Raw genomic sequence first — 23,118 nt, forward strand, 5'->3', positions numbered from 1 at the left:
CACTTTAAATTACTATTAAATAAATATAAAATTAGATAGCACCACACACAGTCCCTATAGGAAAGAGGTTTCAGATTTTGCATAATGGTAAAACCCATGGGCCAGGCTCTAGAACAGTGTGTTGCAAACATTTTCCACCGTGGCACACTAGACTCGGGGCCATGCGCAGACGTTGACTGGTGACATCACATGCAGGTGCTGTAGGTACAATATTGAGCAAACTCTTTGACTATATCCAGGAAGGGGTAATTTTCATAGGGTTTAAGCATCTGCAAAAGTTGGCTCTTATGCCTAAAAGCATGGGCCAGGGGCAAGCAGCCCCATATCTTCTGCCCTCCTAAAGACAGCAATGTCCAGAAAGAATTATGATTTCTTAGATCTGGCATGGACTGTCTGTCACAGAAATGGCAAACAGAGAAGACAAGTTAAAAATAGGAGAAGAACCTGGGCATTGGATATGAAGACTAATGGTACCAGGGCCCAGTTCCAGTATATCCGGAAGTTCAATGGAGAAGACGGAAGCTTTCAAATGAAAACAAAGAACCCTAAACCAGTGGCGTACCTAGGGTATGTGGCACCCGGGGCCCATCATTTTTTGACACACCCCCCCCCATCTATATGAAAAATATGATTTTTAGTACCAATCTACATATCGCACCACAAGAGTGTACCTAGGAAAAGGCTTCATCTTAAACACTGCAGTGAGCACTAGAACACCAACACATACATTGTAAAACTAAACAAGCCAGATCCCGCACAGTCAATTGGTCCTGTAGTCAATGCCAACTGAAAACTATGTCTTTTTCATACACACAGAACAGAGATACACCCTCGCCCAAAATGGAATAATCACAAACTAAAAATAGAAATATGTAGACAAAAGTTAAACTGATCCGCCAAGAAACCAGACCCTGGATACAATGCAACACCACAAAAAACAGTAACACATGTCCTCTAATACAGTGCAAAATATAAAGACAGTAGTTGTAAATTTGAAAAAACTGATACATAACAATCACCACTTTATAAATTAACAAATAAAAATAAAACAAATAATGAGAAATAAAAAAATACCATTTTATTGGACTAATCCCCGTAAGCTCGGTCCCCATCCCCGCAAACCACCTGATTCCATCCACACAAGCCTTGAATTGTTTATATTAAAGTATAAAAAGAAACAATATTCTGTACAATTGTCAATTTATAAATCAGCGTCTTCTCCCCACTCTCTTCCCTTCAGCATCCTCAGCCCACTCTCTCTCCACTTTCCTTCAGCGCACGCACATAAAAACAAGCAAGTAATTTTATATCATTTTCATTCTATTCATTCATAGAAATTAAAGTCTAGATAATGCCAGTCACATAACAAAACATGATTTTACAAAAATAATTCCCTGCAGTCAAGCCTGCAAGGATTACTAGATGTCTTTCAGCAGCTCCCCTCCCTCCCTCCCCCTTACCTTTGTGGCCAAGTCAAAATGATCTACCAACAATAAAATTTTAAAAACACAAAGCACGCTGTACGCAGAGAAAATGTTAATTATCATTTATATTCCGCGGGTTCTCAAAGAGGTCAAGGCAGATGACTTTATGCAATGTCACCTCAGTAACAACTATACAAAAATAGACAAATATTCCCCCTCCCTTTTTACTAAACTGCGATAGCGGTTTTTAGCGTAGGGAGCTGCGCTGAATGCCCCACGCTGCTCTCGACGCTCATAGGCTCCCTGCGCTAAAAAACTCTATTGCTGTTTAGTAAAAGGGGGCCATAGTGCAAAATATAGACAGCAGATATAAATTTTCAAAACGGACACATTTTGATCACTAAGTTGAAAATAAAATCATTTTTCCTACTTTTTTGTCTGGTGATTTCATGAGTCTCTGGTCCTTCTTCTTTCTCTCTCCCCTGGCTCCCCTCTTTATTTCTGCCTTTCTTTCTCTCTCCTCCTGGCCCCCCTCTTTATTTCTGCCTTTCTTTCTCTCTCCCCCCTGGCCCCCCCCCCTCTTTATTTCTGCCTTTCTTTCTCTCTTCCCCTGGCCTCCCTCTTTATTTCTCTCTCCCCCTGGCCCTCCTCTTTCTTTCTGCCTTTCTTTCTCTCCCCCTTGAACCCCTCTTTATTTCTGCCTTTCTTTCTCTCCCCTTGGTCCCCCTCTTTCTTTCTGCCTTTCTTTCTCTCTCCCCCTGACCCCTCTTTATTTCTGCCTTTCTTTCTCTCTCCCCCTGGCCCCCCCCTCTTTATTTTTTCCTTTCTTTCTCTCTCCCCCTAGCCCGCACAAAGCCATCGTGCCAATTTCTCCACTTCCACGATTCTTTCCCTACCCTCACCCCCAAGCCAGCAGCCGATTTCTCCCTGCTCCTTCCCCGATGTCCTGATGTCCTGAACTTCATCGGGCAGCAGCAGCATTCACAATTCACTGTTGTTGCCCGCTTCAGGCCTTCCTCTCTGTCGGGTCCTGTCTTCATGAAAACAGGAAGTAGGCAGGACCCGGCAGAGAACAAGGCCTGAAGCCGGCAACAGCAGCGAATTGTAAACGCTACAGCTGCCCGAAGAAGGTAATGGAGCACCGAGGCAGTCCGCTTCTCCCCCCTCCCAGCCGAACCCCCGCTGACCCTCCTATCTCTCCCCCGTGAACCTTTCCGACCTTCCCAGCTAGAGCAGCAAACCTCCTTCGCGGCTTTCTCCTCCCTCTGCCGCGTTACTGATGACGTCATCAGTGATGCGGCAGAGGGAGGATAAAGCCGACGCTATTGAAGGGAGGTTTGCTGCTTTCGCTGGGAGGGTCGGAAAGGTTCACTGGGGGGGAGAGATAGGATGGTCAGCAGGGTTTCGGCTGGGAGGGGGGGAGAAGCGATCTGCCTTGGTGCTCCAAGGCCTGGCGCCATTACCTTTTTCGGTAATGGCGCCGATGCTGCTTTCGCTGGGAGGGTAGGAGCGCGATAGGGACCGGGCCAGCTGTGCACCCCCCCTAAGGTGGCACCCGGGACGGACCTCCCCCCCGCCCCCCTTGGTACGCTACTGCCCTGGGGAAACAGCCTGCAACAAGATCGCGCGATGCCAGCAATCTTTGCTTGCTTCGGCTGTTTCCTCCGCCGTGGTCCCGCCCCTCCTCTGACATCAGAGGAGGGGGCAGGACCATGGCGGAGGAAACAGTCGAAGCAGGCAAAGATCTCTGGTATCGTGATCTTGCTGCAGGCTGTTTCCAGACGCGACACCCGGCGCAGGGGGGGGGGAACTGGACCGGACCAGGAGCACCCCCTCAGGGCTTGGCACCCGGGGCGGACCCCCCCCCCGCCCCCCCTTGGTACGCCACTGCCCTAAACAAATACAAAAAGAGACAGCCCTTAAAATGTAGCAGTGAATGCTTTTAAGAAGTGCTTTCAAATATCAAAGCATAAACCCAACGACAAAATAATTAATCTAATAAATATTATACAATGAAAATTGCTAACGCCCCTTCAACCAAAATATGGCATGCTGTGTGTGAATACTCCTAGAAACTCCATTATTACACATGCAGCTATGGGCAGAATGCTTAGAGCTGGCCACGGATTGTTTGCAAATACCAGCAGCATTATATAACTGCTGTAGTACATTAAGGCCAGCTGACAGATTGTTTTAACACATTTATTCATTAATTTAGATTTATTAACTGCCTTTTCATGAAGAGATTCACCCAAAGCAGTTTACAATTCATTGTAATCAGTATTCTCCCTATCTGTCCCAGCAGGATCAACAATCTTACTATGGTACCAGGGGCACTTGAAGTGTTTTGTAGGTTTACCAGATTTGGTAAGTCAAAAAAGAGGACACCGGAACCATAGTCCATAGTCTGCTTTAGCGACAGACATGGGGAAGTCACTGCTTGCCCTAGGATTGGAAGCATGGAATATTGCTACTCCAGTAGACTCTCAGTTAACCGGCACCCATGGGAATTGATAGAAGCCAGATAAATGTAGTTTCTGGTTGCTTGAAAGTTACTATTAAAAATAGTCCTAACTAATACTATACCCCAGGGGTAGGGAACTCCAGTCCTTGAGAGCCGTATTCCAGTCGGGTTTTCAGGATTTCCCCAATGAATATGCATTGAAAGCAGTGCATGCAAATAGATCTCATGCATATTCATTGGGGAAATCCTGAAAACCCGACTGGAATATGGCTCTCGAGGACCGGAGTTCCCTACCCCTGCTATACCCCATACTATGCCATACCATAAACTGTATATAAAGAGCAAAGAACACGCTTTTGTTGTGTTTAGCAGGCAATCACATTTATCCAAAATCCAACAAAACTGACAAAAAATTATTGATACAAAAAAGGGGAGAAAAACAGTCCTCATACACGGGTGACCAAGACTGCACAGTACCCTAAGCCACTCATATCATCACTGGTCTGAAAAAACTCCATACATTAATATATCATCAATCTCACCATTATTAAATAGACTTTTTCAAGTTTTGTTGTCTTTTCAGAGTAGGATGAAAATTAGATTTCAACTGCATAAAACATAGTAAGGACGGCTACAGCATTCCCCTAATGCACTAAAAAAAATCCTGGCCGACCTGACACGAATGCACCTCCCCCCCCCCCCCCCCCCCTCCCGGCAGCAGGAGAGATGCCCATTCTCTCCTGCAGCACTAAATAAAATAATAATTTTTTTAAATCCTGCCCGCGACCTGACCCCAACGTCGTCGTCCCCCTCAACAGCAGGAGAGATGCCCACTCTCTCCTGTAGTGAGGATGTCCATTTCTGTATTCAGGTAAGGGGGAGGGGGTGCAGCGGAGATAGGGGAGGGGGGTCACAAGTCCCTCATGTGATAATTACTGTATTTTTACAGTATAATACCTTTTTACAGGGTATCTGTGAGGGATGTGTTCAGGGCAAATTTTTTTTTACTCATTTAGACATTTTTTTCTATTTTCACGTTTTAAAAATTCTTTACACACTTTTTTTTTAAATAAAAAAATGTTAACATGGGTTATATCTTTATAACATATGCTAATCAACGTAATGTGTGTTAATTCATAGTGCAATATGTATTAAAACAGTTTAGAAGACACAAATTATTTAAAGGTACACTAGAAAACTGAATGCATGCTAACAAATGTTCATTTTTTTGTAACTATGATATTGTGTAGTAAGGCAGTAAAATCACTACATGATTTTTATGGATTATCATTGACTTCTTACATAATGCAATACCAACTAGGGTTTTGTTGTCATGTTTTGGGGGGGCTTTTTTTTTTGAAATTTTTAATTACTTGTAGTAAAGCATTCCCAAGGAAATGCTTGATAGAGTTGTTTAACATATACTGCTGCAAAAAAAACCCACCAAAAACCCAAAAACAAGTGTAGGAAAATTCTGAGGGATCTCTGGTGCCCTCATCAGGTACTTACATTTTTTGCACTGTGCCATGTGTAAAGCAGGAAATGTTCCAGGTCTGGGAAAGCTCAGGAAATTGAGGTAAGTATGAATGTAGAGAGGGAGGAGACCATTTTGTGTCTTTCACTAGAATAGCCATTTCCCACAAGGTCTTCAGTGGGAGGAACTGCTGTTTCATGGAACTTTGGTTGACTTAACCACTGAAAAAGGACAGGAAGAGGGAAAAAGGTGAAGGGAGTTATGTCCACTAAGGAGAAAACTAACATATCTTCACTCCAAGTTAATAAATCTTCTAATTCAATTCTTGCATGCTTTATACATTGTTCATACACTCTTAACCAAAGACCTCAGAAACACCACTCCACTACCCAAAACAAGATTTTTATCAGCGGGGAGAATTATGTGTTAAATCCTCATAGGTCTAGGTTAGAAGATCTATTTTGATTCTTTTTCTTTTCCCACAATTAAATCACAAGTTAATCATTTGCTCCATTAGTAGTTTATCTCTAAACCTTTTACTTATCTCAATGGTTGTCTAAATCTTTTGATGCGCACTTTACAGACTGAGCAGCTGGACCCAACATGTTTCGCTATGGCTTCATCAGGGATCCACCCACTGCCGCTGTCATCCAACTCACATACACAATTTTAAGCAAGTTCTTTGGTTAAGAGTGTATAAACAATGTATAAAGCATGCAAGAATTGAATTAGAAGATTTATTAACTTGTAGTGAAGATATGTTAGTTTGCAAGTACAGACAGTAATAGCCCATTTTACTAAGGAGAAAAGGCATGGAAAGCAGTGTTGCAGCAAGACAAATGTCCCGAGGGCAATCAGATTCTATCGTATAGTGCTGAAAATTAGGCGTTGAAAGGATTTGCTTTGAACCTCTATTCAATAAAGGATGCTCAACCTTTATAGAACAGAGGCGAGAGCGCACAGGTTGTACCTAACTATGAGTACCGGGACTTAACCTCATAGAAGCTGGTGTAATTTCGATGTCCAAAGTTAGCTGCTGATGGCCATTATTTTGCAACCTAACTTCATGGACTGCCCCTGACCAGCCCAAGCCCCTCCCCCTCCCCCTCCCATTAGCATGCCTTTTTATTTAGAGCTGGAGCTTCCGTATTTACATGTGATAAGGTAAACATCTACAAGAAATAGGATCTTCTCTTATGCAGGTTCTAGGTTATGGAATACCTTGCGTGCTATGATTTCAGATTTGAGCAGCTACTTTGCATTCCGAAAAGTGTTGAAAACAGCCGTTTTCTTCAGCTTTCTGCAATGTATAGTAACACCATTACTGAAGCTCATGTATTGTAACACCATTATAGAAACTAACGTAAACTGCTCTGAATTGACTACCTAGTCATTAGTAGCAGTATAGAAGCTTTCAATAAACAATGTTATTTGAAGAAGTAGGTTATCCATTGCTGTAATATAATTTGAAGGAGTGGGTTATTCGTTGATATATATAGATATATATATAAAAGATAGGCTTGCACATTCCAGGGTGTTTTATCGTATGTTTTATTAATATGTTTGTAAAAATCTAACCCCCCTTTTTATCAAGCCACGTTGCCAAGCAGTGCGAGCTAAATGCTGAGCCACCCATAGGATTAGAATGGGCATTTAGCTTGCACTGGTAAGCAGCACAGATTGATATAAGGGGAGATAAATGTAAGCAATATTGATTATTTTTTATGTTTTGAGATTGTAAGATTTAATTGCAAGCTCTGTGATTATTTTTAATGTAAACTACTCTTAAAACCAGTGTAATGAGCAGTATATAAAGATAAATAAAATTAAAGAACAATTGGGCATGGTTGTTAGAGGACTGAGCGGATCTTAGATCCAAGCATAACCCCTAATTAGTGTCAAGTGCCTAATTGATTGTTAGCACCACCTGAAGCAATTAATTTGAGTGTGGATATGGATCCATTCACAAATTCTGGTGCCCAGCTCTGGGTAACCTATTTAGAATCCAGGGGTAAGTGTCTGGAAAGGGATCACTGTGTACCATGTGAAGGACTGGTTTTGATTTATGGGTCAAGTTGAGCAAAGGATGGGGGTCCTGTGGAAGTAGCATTCACAGTGCCTAGTGCATGGGGGATAGAAGGACAGAGTCCTGGTTATTTCTCAAGGACAAGACTTAGTATACAGGCTTAGAGCCTATTATTCTGGTGACTAGGGGAGCCCTGATTCAATAAGTGCCCTTTGGCTGAGGATTTCTTCTGAAATGACTAGACTGTGAAAAGGATGGGGAATATTTAAAAATATGGGTACCACCTGCCTCCAGATGGTTACAATTAAAAGCTTGTGACGTCACATAATGGAGGCTGGCTCTGATTAAACAAGAATACTAAAGAAGTAGGCAGGAACTAACAGGATTCTTCCCCCCCCCCCCCCATGAAAGGTAATTCCATTTCAAGCAGATGAACTTTCAAAAATAATGACCAAATGAAAATGAATTGAAAGCATGATGACAGGACTCTTTACTATGTCTGGCAACTGTTTGGTCCAATAGGATTTTATATTCCTAGATATATAGCTGAGACAATGGTGAGCCAAAAATGTTAAACTATTCATTTGTGGAGATATGATATCCAAGGCTCAGAGATTGTCCAAAGTATATCCACTTAATCCATGAGTGCATAGGCAGTGGAACGCTTTTTTGTTTGGAGGGGGAGGTGCAAGCTCCGCCCCAGACCCAGCCCAATCTCCTCCCAGACTCTACCCCCCATAATAGCACTAATTGTAATACCATTTTTTCCATTCACTTTTCATATATATACACATAATATAATCTTATTAACAATACATAATGTTTAACCCCAAAATTAAACTACGCAAAGCACACTGTATGTTTTTCATTCATTCATTCATTCATTCATTCATTCATTCATTCATTCCTACCAGAACACATGGCTTTGGTCCCACATGCAAAACACAGATAACCCCTATGCAAATACAGGACCACAAACTAAAAGTACTAATATATACAAAGAAACCCCTAAGACGCAAGACTGCATGCTGTACAACCCCCAGAGAAATAGAAACAGATAATGTAGACTAGATCACGGTTGATTAATTTCCTTATATATGTTTCTCTATATGGAGCTCTTGTAGATATTCATGAATATTTGTTATTAATGAATTGTAACAAATAGCCAAATAAAGATAAAATTAAAAAAAAGAGAAATAGAAACATAAGAATTGCCGCTGCTGGGTCAGACCAGTAGTCCATTGTGCCCAGCAGTCCACTCCCGCGGCGGCCCTTAGGTCAAAGACCAGTGCCCTAAGTCTAGCCTTACCAGCGTACGTTCCAGTTTAGCAGGAACTTGTCTAACTTTGTCTTGAATCCCTGGAGGGTGTTTTCCCCTATAACAGCCTCCAGAAAAGCGTTCCAGTTTTCCACCACTCTGGGTGAAGAACTTCCTTAGTTAACAGTGCAAAATATAGACAGCAGATGTCATTTCTCAAAACTGACACAATTCAATCACTAAATTGAAAATAAAATCATTTCCCCTACCTTTGTAGTCTGGTGATTTTGGTTTTCAAACCATCTTTCCCAGTCTCTGGCTGCACTTCCTTCTGTCTCCTTCACTTTCTGCCATACATCCATCTTTGAACAACAAAACTCTCTCCAGTATATCAATATGTCCTAAAAGACTCGATCATTGATTAGTGATACTTCCATGTGCTCAGAAAAGTGGAGCTCTATTGGGGAGTTTTAGCCTCCCTGGCGGAGCTCACCGTCCAGTCATAGCGTATGTTTTTTTTCACAATCGCTGAAACAGGTCTTTCTTCTGATAGAATAGACAATTTTTATTTTTACTTTATACTTTTTTGTGTTTATTTATATGAACTTTATTATATATATTTTTGAAAATATTAGATGACAAGACCACAAATCTAAAGTAATCTTCATTAACTTTGAAGAGAGTTTTTTTGTTCATAGTATCCACCTTTCTTATCTCCTCTATTTTGGAGCCATAGTACCATGCCTTATTATAGTTGATTGAATATACATCCATCTTTAGCATTAACTTTTAACATTCAACTTTCTTCCATTTTTCTGCTTTCTTCTCAAAATCTACTTTTCCATGCCTTCCCTTCCCATCAATCCATGTGTACCATCTCCTCCCTCTTTCTTCTCCCCTACTCCCATCTATCCATAAGAAGCATTTCTTCTTATCTCTTCCCTGCCGCACTCATTGCTGTGTACCATCTCCTCCCTCTGTCTCCCCTTCCCTTCCATCTCTATGCACCAACTCATCACTCTCCCATGGTCAGACATCTCTGTCTTCCCCCTTCCCCCCTCATATGGTCTGGCATCTTTTTCCTTTCCTTCCCATAGCCTGGAATCTCTCTCCTCTCCCATGGTTTGGCATCTTTCTCTCCTTCCCTTCCTCTTCCCGAGGTCTAACATCTCTCTCGTCTCCCTTCTGTAGGCTTGAATCTCACTCTCCCCTCCTTCCCTTCCATTCTGTAGTCTGGCACCTCTCTCCTTCCCATTCTAGTGGTCTGATGTCTCTCCCTTCTTTGAATCATCGCTCCTCCTCTCCACCACTATCATGTCCAACAATTCTCCCTCTTTATTCCTTTCCCCATATACATCATTTATCTTTCCCTCTCATGCCACACCCCTATGTCCAACAATTCTCCATTCCTTTTCCCTCCCCCACTAGCAGCATTTCTTTCCCTCCCTTCCCACTACCCCACCTGTGCAGCATCTCTCTTTTCCTCCTTTCCTAACCCCCCCAGCCCATGCATTTGTCCTTCCCAACCCTTTCCCGTACATGCAGTATCTGTCTTTCCCAACCCCCTAAGCATCTGTCCTCCCTGCCTTCCCAACTCCCTACCCCCCAGCCCATGGCGTGTATAACATTAATTCCTTCATTCCCCCCTGACGGGACCCTGCCGCATGACCTCTTTCTTCAGCTTTCAACTCATGACTCCCAAACTCTCCCACACTCTGGTGTTTGTTTTTTAAAATCTTCGGGCAGCGTTGACAAAATCATCGTCTTGCCATCGACCTGCCCTGAAAGTCTTCTTTCAGCAGCAACCCTCCTATGCAGAAACAGGAAATCGCTACTGAAAAAAGACTTCCGGGGCAGGTCGACGACAAAACACTGATCATGTCGATACTGCTCAAAGATTTTAAAAAACAAACACCGGGGAGGAGATAGGTGTGAGAGAGTTTGGGAGTTGAGAGTTGAAAGCCGAAGAAAGAGGTTGTGCGGCAGGGTCCCGCTAGGGGGGAAGGAAGGAGATACCGTATATACTGAATATAAGTCGATCCAATTATAAGTCGAGTCCCCCATTTTCCCCCCAAAAAGGAGAAAAAATGGTTGGCTCGAATATAAGTCAGGATGCTTAATATTCAAGTCCTGTCAGGTTCTGCACCCAGCCCCCTCTCTGCCAGGTTCTGCTCCCAACCCCCTTCCCTCCCTCCCTGCCAGGTTCTGCACCCAGCCCCCTTCCCTCCTTTCCTTGTCAGACTCTGCACCCAGCCCCCCTCCCTCCCTCCTCTGTCAGGCTCTGCACCCTGTCCCTACTTCCTGCTCAGTGCAGCTCAGTGGCTGAAGAAAACAGAACTCGCAGCAGCCACCATCCGACCGAGTTAGCAGCGGAGCAGGAGCATGGAAAGCTCGCTCCTGCCTGTTGCACCTCTGGACCACCAGGGATCGACAAGGAGGTATGATGGACGGACAGGACAGGGCAGGAAACAGAGCCACTGCCAATTTTTGGGGAGGCCACGGCCCCTGTGCCCCCTCCCCCCTGTTCCAATGCCTATAGATAGACAGCGGAACACTTTTTTGTTTAGGGTGACCCAAAAGCTCCGCTCCAGACCCCGCCCGCTTTGACACTCAGCTCCTGATTGGTGAGGCCCGACTTTAGTGTAGGAAGAGGTAGTCGGACCATAGTGTGAGTGATTTCCTTCACTTGCCGGCGCTCCAGACTGCCCTCTCTTGCCTCTCCGGCTGCCCTCTCCTTCCTGCTCATTTGCAGTCGGAAAATACCGCGAATCGCCTACCGTGAATTCGCAGGGGAGGAGCACTGTACACACAATATAATCTTAACAATACATAATGGCTAACCACAAAATTAAGCTATATTGTATGCTTCTTAACATTCATTCCTACCAGAACACTTCGCCATGGTCACACATGCAGAACACAGATTACCCCTATGCAAACACAGGACCTCAAACTAACCCCCCCCCCACCCCTTTTAGAAAACTGTAGTTTTGTAGTTTTTAGCGCCGGCCGTGGAAGTAACAGCTCCAACGCTCATAGGAATTCTATAAGCGTGGAAGCTACTGCCACGGCTGATGCTAAAAACCACGCTACAGTTTTGTAAAAGAGGAGGTAAAAGAACTCATATACACAAACGAAACCCTAGGATGTCAGACTCTACATGCATTATAACACCAGAGAAATAGAAAGCAATTTATTTCTTTCTGAATAGTGCAAGATATAGACAGCAGATGTAAATTCTCAAAACTGACACATTTCTATCACTAACTGTATTGCTATTGTTGAATGGATGCCTTTGTATTTACTTGTTTTGTTGTCAAAAATTAATTTAAAAAAATTTCATGAACTTAAAAAAAAAAAAAAATCCATATTCCCTACCTTTGTTGTCTGGTGATTTTATTTTTCTATCATCTTTTTCCTGTCTCTGGTTGCACTTCCTTCTGTCTGTTCTCTGTGTTTCCAGGGCCTTCTTATCCATTTGCTGATTTTCTCTCCTTCTTCACTTTCTGCCCTACATCCATCTTTGGCATTAACTTTTAACATTCAACTTTCTTCCATTTTTCTGCTTTCTTCTCAAAATCTACTGTTCCTTCCCTTCCCATTTATCCATGTGTACCATATTCTCTCGCTTTCTTCAACCCTATTCCCATCTATCCATAAGAATCAATTTTCCCTCTCTCTTCCCTGCCACACCCATTGCTGTGCACCACCTCCTTCCTCTTTCTCCCCTTCCCCTCCATCCCTGTGCAACATCACCTCTCTTTCTCTTGGTCTGACATCTCTATCCTCCCCCTTCCCCCCTCCTGTGGTCAGGAATATATCTCTCCTCTCCCATAGTCCGGCATCTCTCTCTTCTTCCCTCCCTCTTCCCTCTATGCATGTCTCTCCTTCTCTTACCTCCTTCCTGCAATCTGGCATATCTGTCTCCCCTCCTTCTCTTCCCTGGTCTGGCATCTCTCTCCTTCCCCTTCCCCTTCCAGTGGTCTGACAACTCTCTCTCTCTCCTCCCATCACCCTTCTTCAGAATCTGACATCTCTCCCTTCTTTGAGTCATCTCTCCCCCTCCCTTCCTTCTCGCCACCATTATCATGTCTAACAATTCTCCCTCTTTCTTCTTTCCCCATGTATACCATCCCTCTTTCCCTCCCACTCCATGCACCTATGTCCAACAATTTTCTTTTTTTTTCTCTTCCCTCCCCCACTGGCAGCATCTCTCTTTCCCTCCCTTCCCAGCACCCCATCTATGCACCATCAATCCTTTCCAACCCCCAGCCTGTGCAGCATCTGTAACTTCCAACCCCCTCCCAGTCTGTGCAGCATCTGTCCTCCCTGTCTTCCCAACCCCCTACCTCCAGCCCGTGGCGTGTAGCATATGTTCTTCTTCTCTCCCCCCCACCCCACCCCCCAGCAGGACCCTGCGGCATGACATCACTTTTCAGCTCCCTACTCCCCCACACTTCCTCTCCATTTGCTGTTATTTTAAATCTTCGGGAAGCTGCAGCATTAATGAGATCAGCTTTCTGCCGTCGGCCTGCCCCGGAAACCTTCATTCAGCAGTGACTTCCTGTTCCCGCCTAGGCGGGCTGCTGCTGAATGAAGGGTTCCAGGCTGAACTCATTGACACTGCAGCTGCCCAAAGATTTAAAATAACAGCGACCTGGGAAGAAGTGTGGGGGAGTTGAGAGGTGAAGAGAGATGTCGTGCCACAGAGTCCTGCTGGGGTGGGGGTGGGGGTGGGGGTGGGGGGTCAGAAAGAATAACACGCTACACGCCAAAAATTTAAAATTAGAGCAGCTAAAAGAGGAGGTAGGTGGGGGAGCAGAGCCGCTGCCAATTTATGGGGAGGTCAAGGCCCCTGTGCCCCCCCTCGTTCTGACATCCATGCAGTCAAGCATGTACCTGTGGCACCAAAGTCCTCTAGATTAATTTATATATACTGCTTCCATTATATGCAAATAGATCTCATGAATATTCATTGTGAAAACCTTGAAAACAATTTGTTTGTGACCCTCAAAGACCTGGTTGCTCGCCCCTGCCACAGAGGGTCAAGTGATAGAGACATTTAAATACTTACATGGTATAAATACGCATGAGGCGAGTCTCTTTCAAATGAAAGGAAAATTCAGAGTGAGAAGGCATAGGATAAACATAAGAAATGCCATTCTGGGACAGACCGAAGGTCCATCAAGCCCAGTATCCTGTTTCTAACAGTGGCCAACCCAGGTCCCAAGTACCTAGCAAAATCCCAAGTAATAAAACAGATTTTATGCTGCTTATCCTAGGAATATGTAGTGGATTTCCCCAAGCCATCTCAATAATGACCTAAGACTTCTCTTATAGGAAATTATCTAAATCTTTTTTAATTACACATTGTGTAAAGAAATATTTTCTCTGGTTTGTTTTAAATCTACTACTTAGTAGCTTTATCACATGCCCCCTAGTCCTAGTATTTTTGGAAAGAGTGAACAAGTGTTTCACATCTACCCTTTCCATTTTACTCAGCATTTTAAAGACCTCTATTATATCACCCCTGAACCATCTCTTCTCCAAGCTGAAGAGCCCTAGACCCTTTAGCCTTTCTTCATAAGGAAGTCATCCCATCCCTTTTATCATTGCCGTCACCCTTCTCTGTACCTTTTCTAATTCCACTATATCTTTTTTGAGATGCAGCAACCAGAATTGCATACAGTATTCAAGGTACAGCCATACCATAGAGCGATACATAGGCATTATAACATTTTCATCTTTGTTTTCCAATCCTTTCCTAATAATTCCTAACATTCTATTTGCTTTCTTAGCTTTCGCCGCACATTGAGCTATGGGTTTCAACGTAGAGAATGACACGGTGAAAAAATTGGTCCCCGTCACCGCCCCGTCACCGTCTCACCATCCTCTGCACCGCCCCGTCACCGCCATTCCATTCACCGCCCCGTCACCCGCCACTGCCATCCCATTCACCGCCCCGTCACCGCCACTGCAACCCCATTCACCGCCCCGTCACCGTCACCGTCGCATACATAAAAGCCTCAAACGGGTACGATTTTATATAATTTTCTTTATTTACGTTTAAAGGAAACATTCAGTAAAACTTTAAAACTTTAAAACTTTGTTTAATATTACTTAAAAACTTTAAAACTTTAAAACTTTGTTTAATATTACTTAAAAACTATACAAAAACAAAACACGACATGTACTTTTAATAGTTCTTATTTTTTAACCCAAAAATAGCAACAAATTACAAACTGCAAAAGTTAGCTTCAGTCATTGTCTTACATATAAATACCCACCTTAGCAGAATGACAATACATCTTTCAATGATAATGTTTTCATATGCGATGTCACCTCAGAAACAACTATTGAAAATAGACAGATATAAATTCTCAAAACTGACACATTTTGATCACTAAATTTAAAAATAGTTATTTTTCATAAAATTTTTCAATCACTGATCTTCCACCACCCCTTGGACTAGCTATACACAGACATAAAACGACACAGTCCTACATGAAAAGGGGTTGTAAATAAAAAAAACCAGCTCAGTGCTGCAAGAGTATCCCAGCCAGACTTCATTACAGAGCTGGTTTTTTTTTTCACAAAAACAGTCCTAATTGAAACCTCTAATATGGCTTACTAAAAGAGACTAGCTTAGCTACTCTTTCCAATAGCATACATTAAATAGAAATGGTTTAAGAATAATTTTGAATTTATCTTACTGCCTGTAGGTGGAAAGGGCTACGCACACACCTATCTGTTAGTATGCAGCGCTATAGCTGCCCTAAATAGTTAGCACCAATGGTTCTGTAAGGGGGAGACGGACTGCCTCCCACCCTCCCTCCTTAAAACCCATAGTACATAATTGTGCATTCTAAATTGCAAAAACAAACCAACCCCCAAACAGTAAAATAAAGCTGGACAGTCCGGAAATTAACTTTCTCTCGCCCTCTTAATCCCCAGCCTCTAAACGTTTCCATACTATCAAACTCCCCACATCCTACCTTCGTACTCTTCGCTGTCACCGAAACTGAGCAGCAGCGGCTCTTTGATAGCGTGCGGGTCGCCGAAACTCCTACACCTCGCCTAAAACCCAACCTTGAAGACGTCCCGCACCGACGTCCCGCCCTCCTCTGACGCAGCTTCGCCTCCCGCCCTCCCCCCCCCCCTCTGACGGAACTTCCTGTTTCCGGGAGGGCAGGCGCGGCAGAGGGAAAGCTCCGGGGCCGTCGCAGGCCGGTGATCTCGAAAACAAGTTCGGAGGTAGGGCTGGTGGGGGTTGAGATGGAGGGGGGGGATGTGGTGCTATGGGGGGGGGGAGGAAGAGCGAGAGAAAGAAAGGGAAAGGGAGTTCTTAAACTATATGTCCCATTTTGTGTCTGTTCACGAACACGGTGAAACACGGGTGAATAGCGGTTCTTAGAAGGGGGGACATTGGCCTGCGGGGACAAAGTCATTCACCGTTTCCGCGGTCGGTGAATGACCTTGTCCCCGTCACCGCAGCGACTACTATTTTTCTTCCCCGTTTTCGGCGGTGACCCGCGGTCTAAATTCGGTGGCCGCGGGTAAACCGTCACCGTGTCATTCTCTATTTCAACGTATCCTAGACACCTAGATCCTTTTCCTGGGCAGTGATTTCTAATGCGGAACCCTGCATCACGTTGCTTTAGTTCAGGTTCCTCTTTCCCAGATGCTTCACATTAAACATCTGCTATTTTGACACTCAGCCTCCCGGTCTCCCGAGACCCTCTTGCAATTTTTTACAGTCCTCTTGTGATTTAGCAACTTTGAACACCTTTGTTTCATCAGCAAATTTAATTACAGGCAGTCCCTGAGTTATAGATGCCCAATTTAAGTATGACTTGTACTTAAGAACATGGTTGTGGCTTCATTTGATTTCACTGAGTAATATTTCCAGTGGCATAGACTCCTACGCTTTTTCTGTAACAAATTCAGGAATGATGCATGCCCACATTAAGAACACTGTATGGTTGTACATGCTATTCCTTAGAGGGAACACTATAACCCTTTTGTCAGCTGGGAACAGAAGTAAGCAGCAAGAATCTTAAAATCTACACGTTCTGAGTTGCATACAAATCTGACTTAAGAACATCTTTGAAAACATAACTTGTTCTTAACCCGGGGACTGCCTGTATCTCACTAGTTATTCCCATCTCTAGATCATTGCTAAAAAGTAGCTGTCCTAGTACAGACCCTCGGGGAAGCCCACTATTTACCCTTCTCCATTGAGAATATTGACCATTTAAGCCTACTCTCTGTTTTCTGTCTTTCAACCAGTTCTTAATCCATAATAGGACATTACTTCCTATCTCATGACTTTCAAATTTCCTCAGAATTCTTTCATGAGATACTTTGTCAAATGCCTTTTGAAAATCCAAATACACAATATCAACCAGTTCACCTTTATCCACATCTTCATTCACCCCTTCAAAGAAATGTAATAGATTGGTGAGACAAGATTCCCCTTGACTAAAACTATGTTGGCTTTCTCTCATTAATCCATGCTTATGTATATGTTCTGTAATTTTGTTTTTTATTATAGTCTTTACCATTTTGCTCGGCACCAACGTCAGACTCGCTGGTCTATAATTTCCTAGATCACCTCTGGACCATTTTTAAAAATCAATGTCACGCCAGCCACCCTCCAGTCTTCCGGTGATAGGCTCAGGAGTATTCTAAGGAAATACTTGTTTACAGAACGGGTGGTATATGTATGGAATCATCTCCCAGTAGAGGTAGTGGAGACAGACTGTGTCTGAGTTGTAAAAAGCATAGGACAGGCACGTGGGATCTCTTGGAGAGAGAGGAGGAGATAGTAGATACTGCGGATGGGCAGACTGGATGGGCCATTTGTCCTTTATCTGCCATCATGTTTCTACATTTCTATGTAAAATTTGAACCCTCGCTTTCCTGGTTCTCAGTCCACTACTCTAAACGTTGGGCTGCTCCTTCATTTATTTTCAAAATTGCCCCCAGTCAAATTATCCCACTTGCTCCATGTAAACTAAGCAGTGCAGTACTAAAACAAAGCTTTCTTACTGTATATCTGAGATAATAGAAGGGTAAACCGCAACATTGCTACAAAAGCAATATTAATTTTATAGACTTTAATAGCGTGTTACGATAAGGTATAGAGCACTGTATGAAGGAATTATTTTAAAAAAAAGCCTCTGTGTATACCGCATGCTTCACTAGAGCAACCTCAGACGTACTCTTGAACTTCTAGCAGCATGCAGTGGAATTGCAAATTACAAGAGCAAAACAAGGTAATGAAAATTGCATGTTGATAAGGGAAGGAGGAAACATTTTAAAGCAATGTTTCACCTTGGCAGACCTGAGCCAGGAAATATCCCATGAAAGGAATAAACACATCATCATAGTTTAGGGCATGAGGGAGTCCAGAGAAAGGGGGAGGAGATGGAGAAGTAGCATTTTGCATATTTTCACTCTTTGCTTCAATTCGACTAACCGGTTGGGAGAATGGGGGAGGCCCGCTTGGAGAATGCCGAGAATGCAAGGCCTGTTTACAGGCTCTGGTTATTCACACCTGTGGGTTAAAATGCTGTCATCCCAGGAGTGGCCCCCATTACAAGAGGGTCAAGCACCAAGCAGACCTAATTAAAAGCTCATTACAAGAGACAATCTCCATTAGCATGCCAAGCTTCATGCAAATCCATTAGCACCAGCACTCTCTTCGGAAGCTTTAAATTCCAGGCCTGTGCCCCAGGGACTGGAAACCCTGGCAAGTTAATTTGCCCTTTTCAGTCTGCGAACACTGAGCACAGTGCTTTTACTGTCTGGATTATTTTACATTCCAGCTAATTAGTTTTATCCATTCGGAAAATATTTTGACAAAAGGGATCTTTTACCATCACATGGATAAAATAATAAGGGATATAAAAATGAGCAGTTCACCTAATTAGGAACAAATAGCTTAAGTTTTTCTTCAAAGTACAACTTTTTATCTTCTTTTTTTTTCTATCATCTTTTGGTTATCTTTCTGGATCTTTTTATTTTTTCTATCATCTTTCAGTTATCTTTCTGGATTGGTATTTTTTAATGGCATTTCTGAAGCTAGCCTTCCCCCCCCCCCCCCCCCCCCCCCACACACACACACACACTCTGTACCTATCCTTCTTTGAATGCTTTGTTTTCTTATATTTCATTGTTACAGATCTTTCTAGATTTCAAAACTTTAAGTGTGAGGTTAATAAATGATACTACTGTGAGCATCAAGAAGGTAGTTTATCAAAACACCCCACAGCAGCTCAAATGAACTGAAATGGTTGAAAGTAAAGAGAGACATCTAGCAGCTTTTGTAAGTTGAAAGTGGCTATCTGTTGCTAGTCTCGCCTCATTAACTGCTCATAGAAGACCTGGCTTGGCCTTCTGGGATACCCAACACTGCCAGCCTGTAACAAGATGAACTTTAGGTTAGTCCATCTTGCCATTCCCCTGATTACTCAGCAGAACTCCTTGACCCCTACCTCTTCACAAAGTGTTCATACGATAATGCAACAGAAGAGTTGTTCTCAGAGGATAAAAAAACCTCACTGATAACCGAAGCTTGGGGAAAGGTGACAGCTGGTAAAAATGATGCAAATGCATTGTTTTCATGTCTCTTTCTCCCTTGAGAAAGGATGCTTCACCAGTGCTTTCAGTTACCTTGTTGGAGTTGCTATTAATTCTTAAATTCTTTTTCTTCCTGTTGATAGCTATGTTTTCTATAACAAATTAATTTCCTGAAAGTTTGATTGAGCAGGGATGGTTTTCTATATGTATTCCATACAGAGCTGCGCTAAAAAAAAAAAATAATACTAAAAATAATTGTGCTATTTAGTGATATGAACTGAAGAGCAGTCTTTGTAAGGATACAAAGAGCCAAAACGTTTTCAGTTCGCTTTCAGATTTCACAGAAATGTTTTCTTGATATTTCAATGTATTTTTTTTTCAGTTCATTTCACACATTTCATTTAATAGACTTTTTTGTATGCATGCTAAAAAAAATTTTTTGCATGTACAAATCAATTGTATATACATTAATTCATAGGTACAATCAAGTCTGTACACACTAAAAATTTTAGTGTGTTCAATCCAACCAAATGTGCACTAAGGGATGAACATCTCTGGTCTTCTTGTTCCCTGTTACACTATCATTGGTCCCTCTGTACTATTCTTTGAAGGTTAACATAAACCAAAATTTAGAGACCTGCTTCGATGAAGCGTGGCGAGGGAATGGAGAGGGAACGCTGCGGTTCTTTGGCTGGACCTAGATAAAACTCAGCGTAGAGTAATATTATAGCTCAGTCTCTATTCCTCCCCCCACATTTCTCTCATAAACAAGCTATGTGCCTGCCTTTAAAAAGCCCATCTGGCATAGCTCTGAGAATGGTAATAATTACAAGCCGATGATGGACAAGGAAAAAAAAAAAAAGATCCGCTGAGCTTTCTCATAAGGAACTGCAGGCCAGGACTGTAGAGAAATTACAGGCTGAAATCCTTTCTTGTTCAGGTCTTTTTGCCGTTTTTAATCACAGACTTTCAATGTTGTGATAAACACTGTTGCATTTTGCTGACCAACTCCCTGAACAGGCTGGTCTTCTGTTAACTTTTTTTTCTCACACAGTTTGTTGAATATCCTGCCCTACAGCCACTGTTGTAATAATGATTCCACAGGTTTCCCCAACAGTGTGACATCAACAGGCAGAATGGCTCAAGGCCTGGTGCTCTGAAAGGGACAATGCCTTTGATGATCCACAGCAAACACATACCCCTGGATTCTAGGTATGGCACCAAAATGTTGGCTCAGATTCAAACTGCGCACAATTGATTGATTATTTTTTTTATATCAAATCACGTGCTACACCAAGTTCTTCAGGTGGAAATAGAGGATATAATTCTCTCTGATCATGCTGGTATTTGGATCATTATCCAAGAAGCACTGATTTCTAACTCCTCGCCTGTCTGGCGTTTTAATAATACGTTACTTACTGATCCCCAATTTTTGGAAGAAATGCAGGGGAAAATTCAGGTATTTTTTTCAATTGAATAATTCAGAGCAAATATCACCTGAGACAGTCTGGGATGCATTCAAAGTAACTATTAGGGGTCATATTATTGCTTACTATAAAAATAGAATAGCTTTAGCTGAAGTGGGGGTTTGGGAAAACGAGAAAGCAAATCTGGAAGCACAACTTGCCACAAGATGGGATGCGAGGGTGGTAAATAGGTTCATGGGGCTAAAATTTAAATACAACTCTGCTTTAAGTCATAGGGAGCGCAAAGATCTCTTTATAAATAATGCTGTATATCAGTGGTTCCCAACTCTGTCCTGCAGGACCACCAGCCAGTCCGGTTTTTCAGGATAGCCCTAATGAATATGCATGAAAGAGATTTGCATGTAATGAAGATGATAGGAGTGCAGATCTGCCCCATGCATATTCATTAGGGCTATCCCAAAAACCCGGCTGGCTACTGCAGTGGTCCTCCAGGACAGGGTTGGGGACCACTGCTGTATATTATGCAGGCACTAATAAAGCTGGGAAGATACTGGCGAATCACCTAAAAACAAAAAGAAACAGGGAGAGGATATCATCTATTAAAGATAATAAAGGTACAATACTGGTTAATCAGAAGGAAATTAGGGACCAATTTTTACAATTTTATCAAAAGTTATATTCCTCAGAATATGACTGCACAAGAGGAAAGATTTTGGGATATGTTAGAAGGACCAAAGTTATCTGAACAGCAAGCACAATTTCTGGAAGCTCCTTTAATGTTAATGGAACTCAGGGCAGCATTGGGGGTCTTTGCGAAATGGGAAATCACCAGGACATGATGGATATATGGTCGAATTTTTTTAAATCCTTCCAAGATAGTTTGTTGCCAGAATTCTTACATCTTTACCAATCTGTTATATCAGCGGGGTACATTTTAGGGACAATGGCCGAGGCACTTATGATGGTCCTCCCTAAACTAGGAAAGGACCCAATGTTAGTGTCTAATTATAGACCTATTTCATTATTAAACTTAGATGGTAAACTCTTGGCTCTTCATCTGGCTAAGGTATTATCAAAAATAATAGGTATGCATCAAATGGGCTTTGTGTCAGGTAGGCACTCTTGTAATAACACCCCCCTGGCATTACAACTTTGTCCTTCTGTGTGTGCTTGGATGCAGAGAAGGCATTTGACAGGGTGGAATGGTCTTTTATGTATAAAGGATGAATATAGTGCCCATTGCCAGAGCTATTTAGGATGCATGTAAATAAAGATTACTTAGTTGGAATGGTTAACCTATTTCAGAGGGTGTAAACAAAGCATACTTAGGCCTAGATGCACTAAGAGGATTGGTAAGACTGTCTGCATTGATCTGATTTTTTGGCTGATTCAGAAAGAGCTATTGATGCACTAAAAAGTTTTCATGCAAATGATTCATGTGGATGTTCGTCGTAATCCCCAACTCTGCCATCCAATGATCACTGTGAGAGTGACTCTTGCACATGCTCAGAGCCAGCAGGGGAAGCCCAAACAGCGGAGTTGCAGGGGAAGCCACAAAAGCAAACTCCTGCCACTCAACTGTTCAGGACAGGAAACCTGTTTTTTTCTTTTCTTTAATCGGCACAGATGCTGTGCGTGTTATTCAACCACAATATCTGTCCCATTAAAAAAAAAGAGAAAAAAAAGCATCCCCATTGCCGATGATGGCTCTCCCCAATGAACCGGCACCATGAACCTCCCTCCCCCTCCCCTCTCCACACCAGCAAAAACATCAGGAGGAATGCCCACTTCCTCCTCTCATGCCAAACCCAACCACCTGCGAAAGAAAATTGGCAGGAGGGATGCCAACTCTCACATGCCAATCACCCTCCCCCCACAGCAGCGGAATGGCAGGAAAGATGCCCAATCCCTCCTGCCACAAAAGGCCCACCCCTTTTTAAGGCACCCCCCAAAAAAATCCCTCCCCCCCCAAAAGGCAGGACAACCATGAAAAGTTCAAAAATATACTTTTTAAAAAAATTATTTATTTATTATTTATTAATTGTTATAAAAAAATAACAAATACAGGAAAAATAAACAAGTACAGGAATTAAAAATAAAAAATAGATAATAATTTTTAAGTCCACGTTATTAGGGCTGGCTGTTCCTGATTCATCCTTTAAACAAGCAATAATTAAACATAATCAGTATAATCAACTTAAATACACTCTAGAGTCAAGCATAATAATAATTCCTTTTATCATTCCATCTCAACCTCTGTATTAGTAACAGGTAAAATGTCCAACTTAGGTTTATCTATAAGAAAATTTTCTAAATGAGTTGGATCTAAAAAAATATATTTGGTATTTTGATATACCACCAAACATTTGCAGGGAAATTTAAGGAAGAATGAAGCACCTACACTCAAGGTTTTATCCTTAAGTTGTAGGAATTGCTTCCTCCTGTATTGTGTCTGCTTAGA

The sequence above is a fragment of the Geotrypetes seraphini genome, chromosome 7 (assembly GCF_902459505.1).
Source record: "Geotrypetes seraphini chromosome 7, aGeoSer1.1, whole genome shotgun sequence".
Taxonomy (NCBI): Eukaryota; Metazoa; Chordata; class Amphibia; order Gymnophiona; family Dermophiidae; genus Geotrypetes; species Geotrypetes seraphini.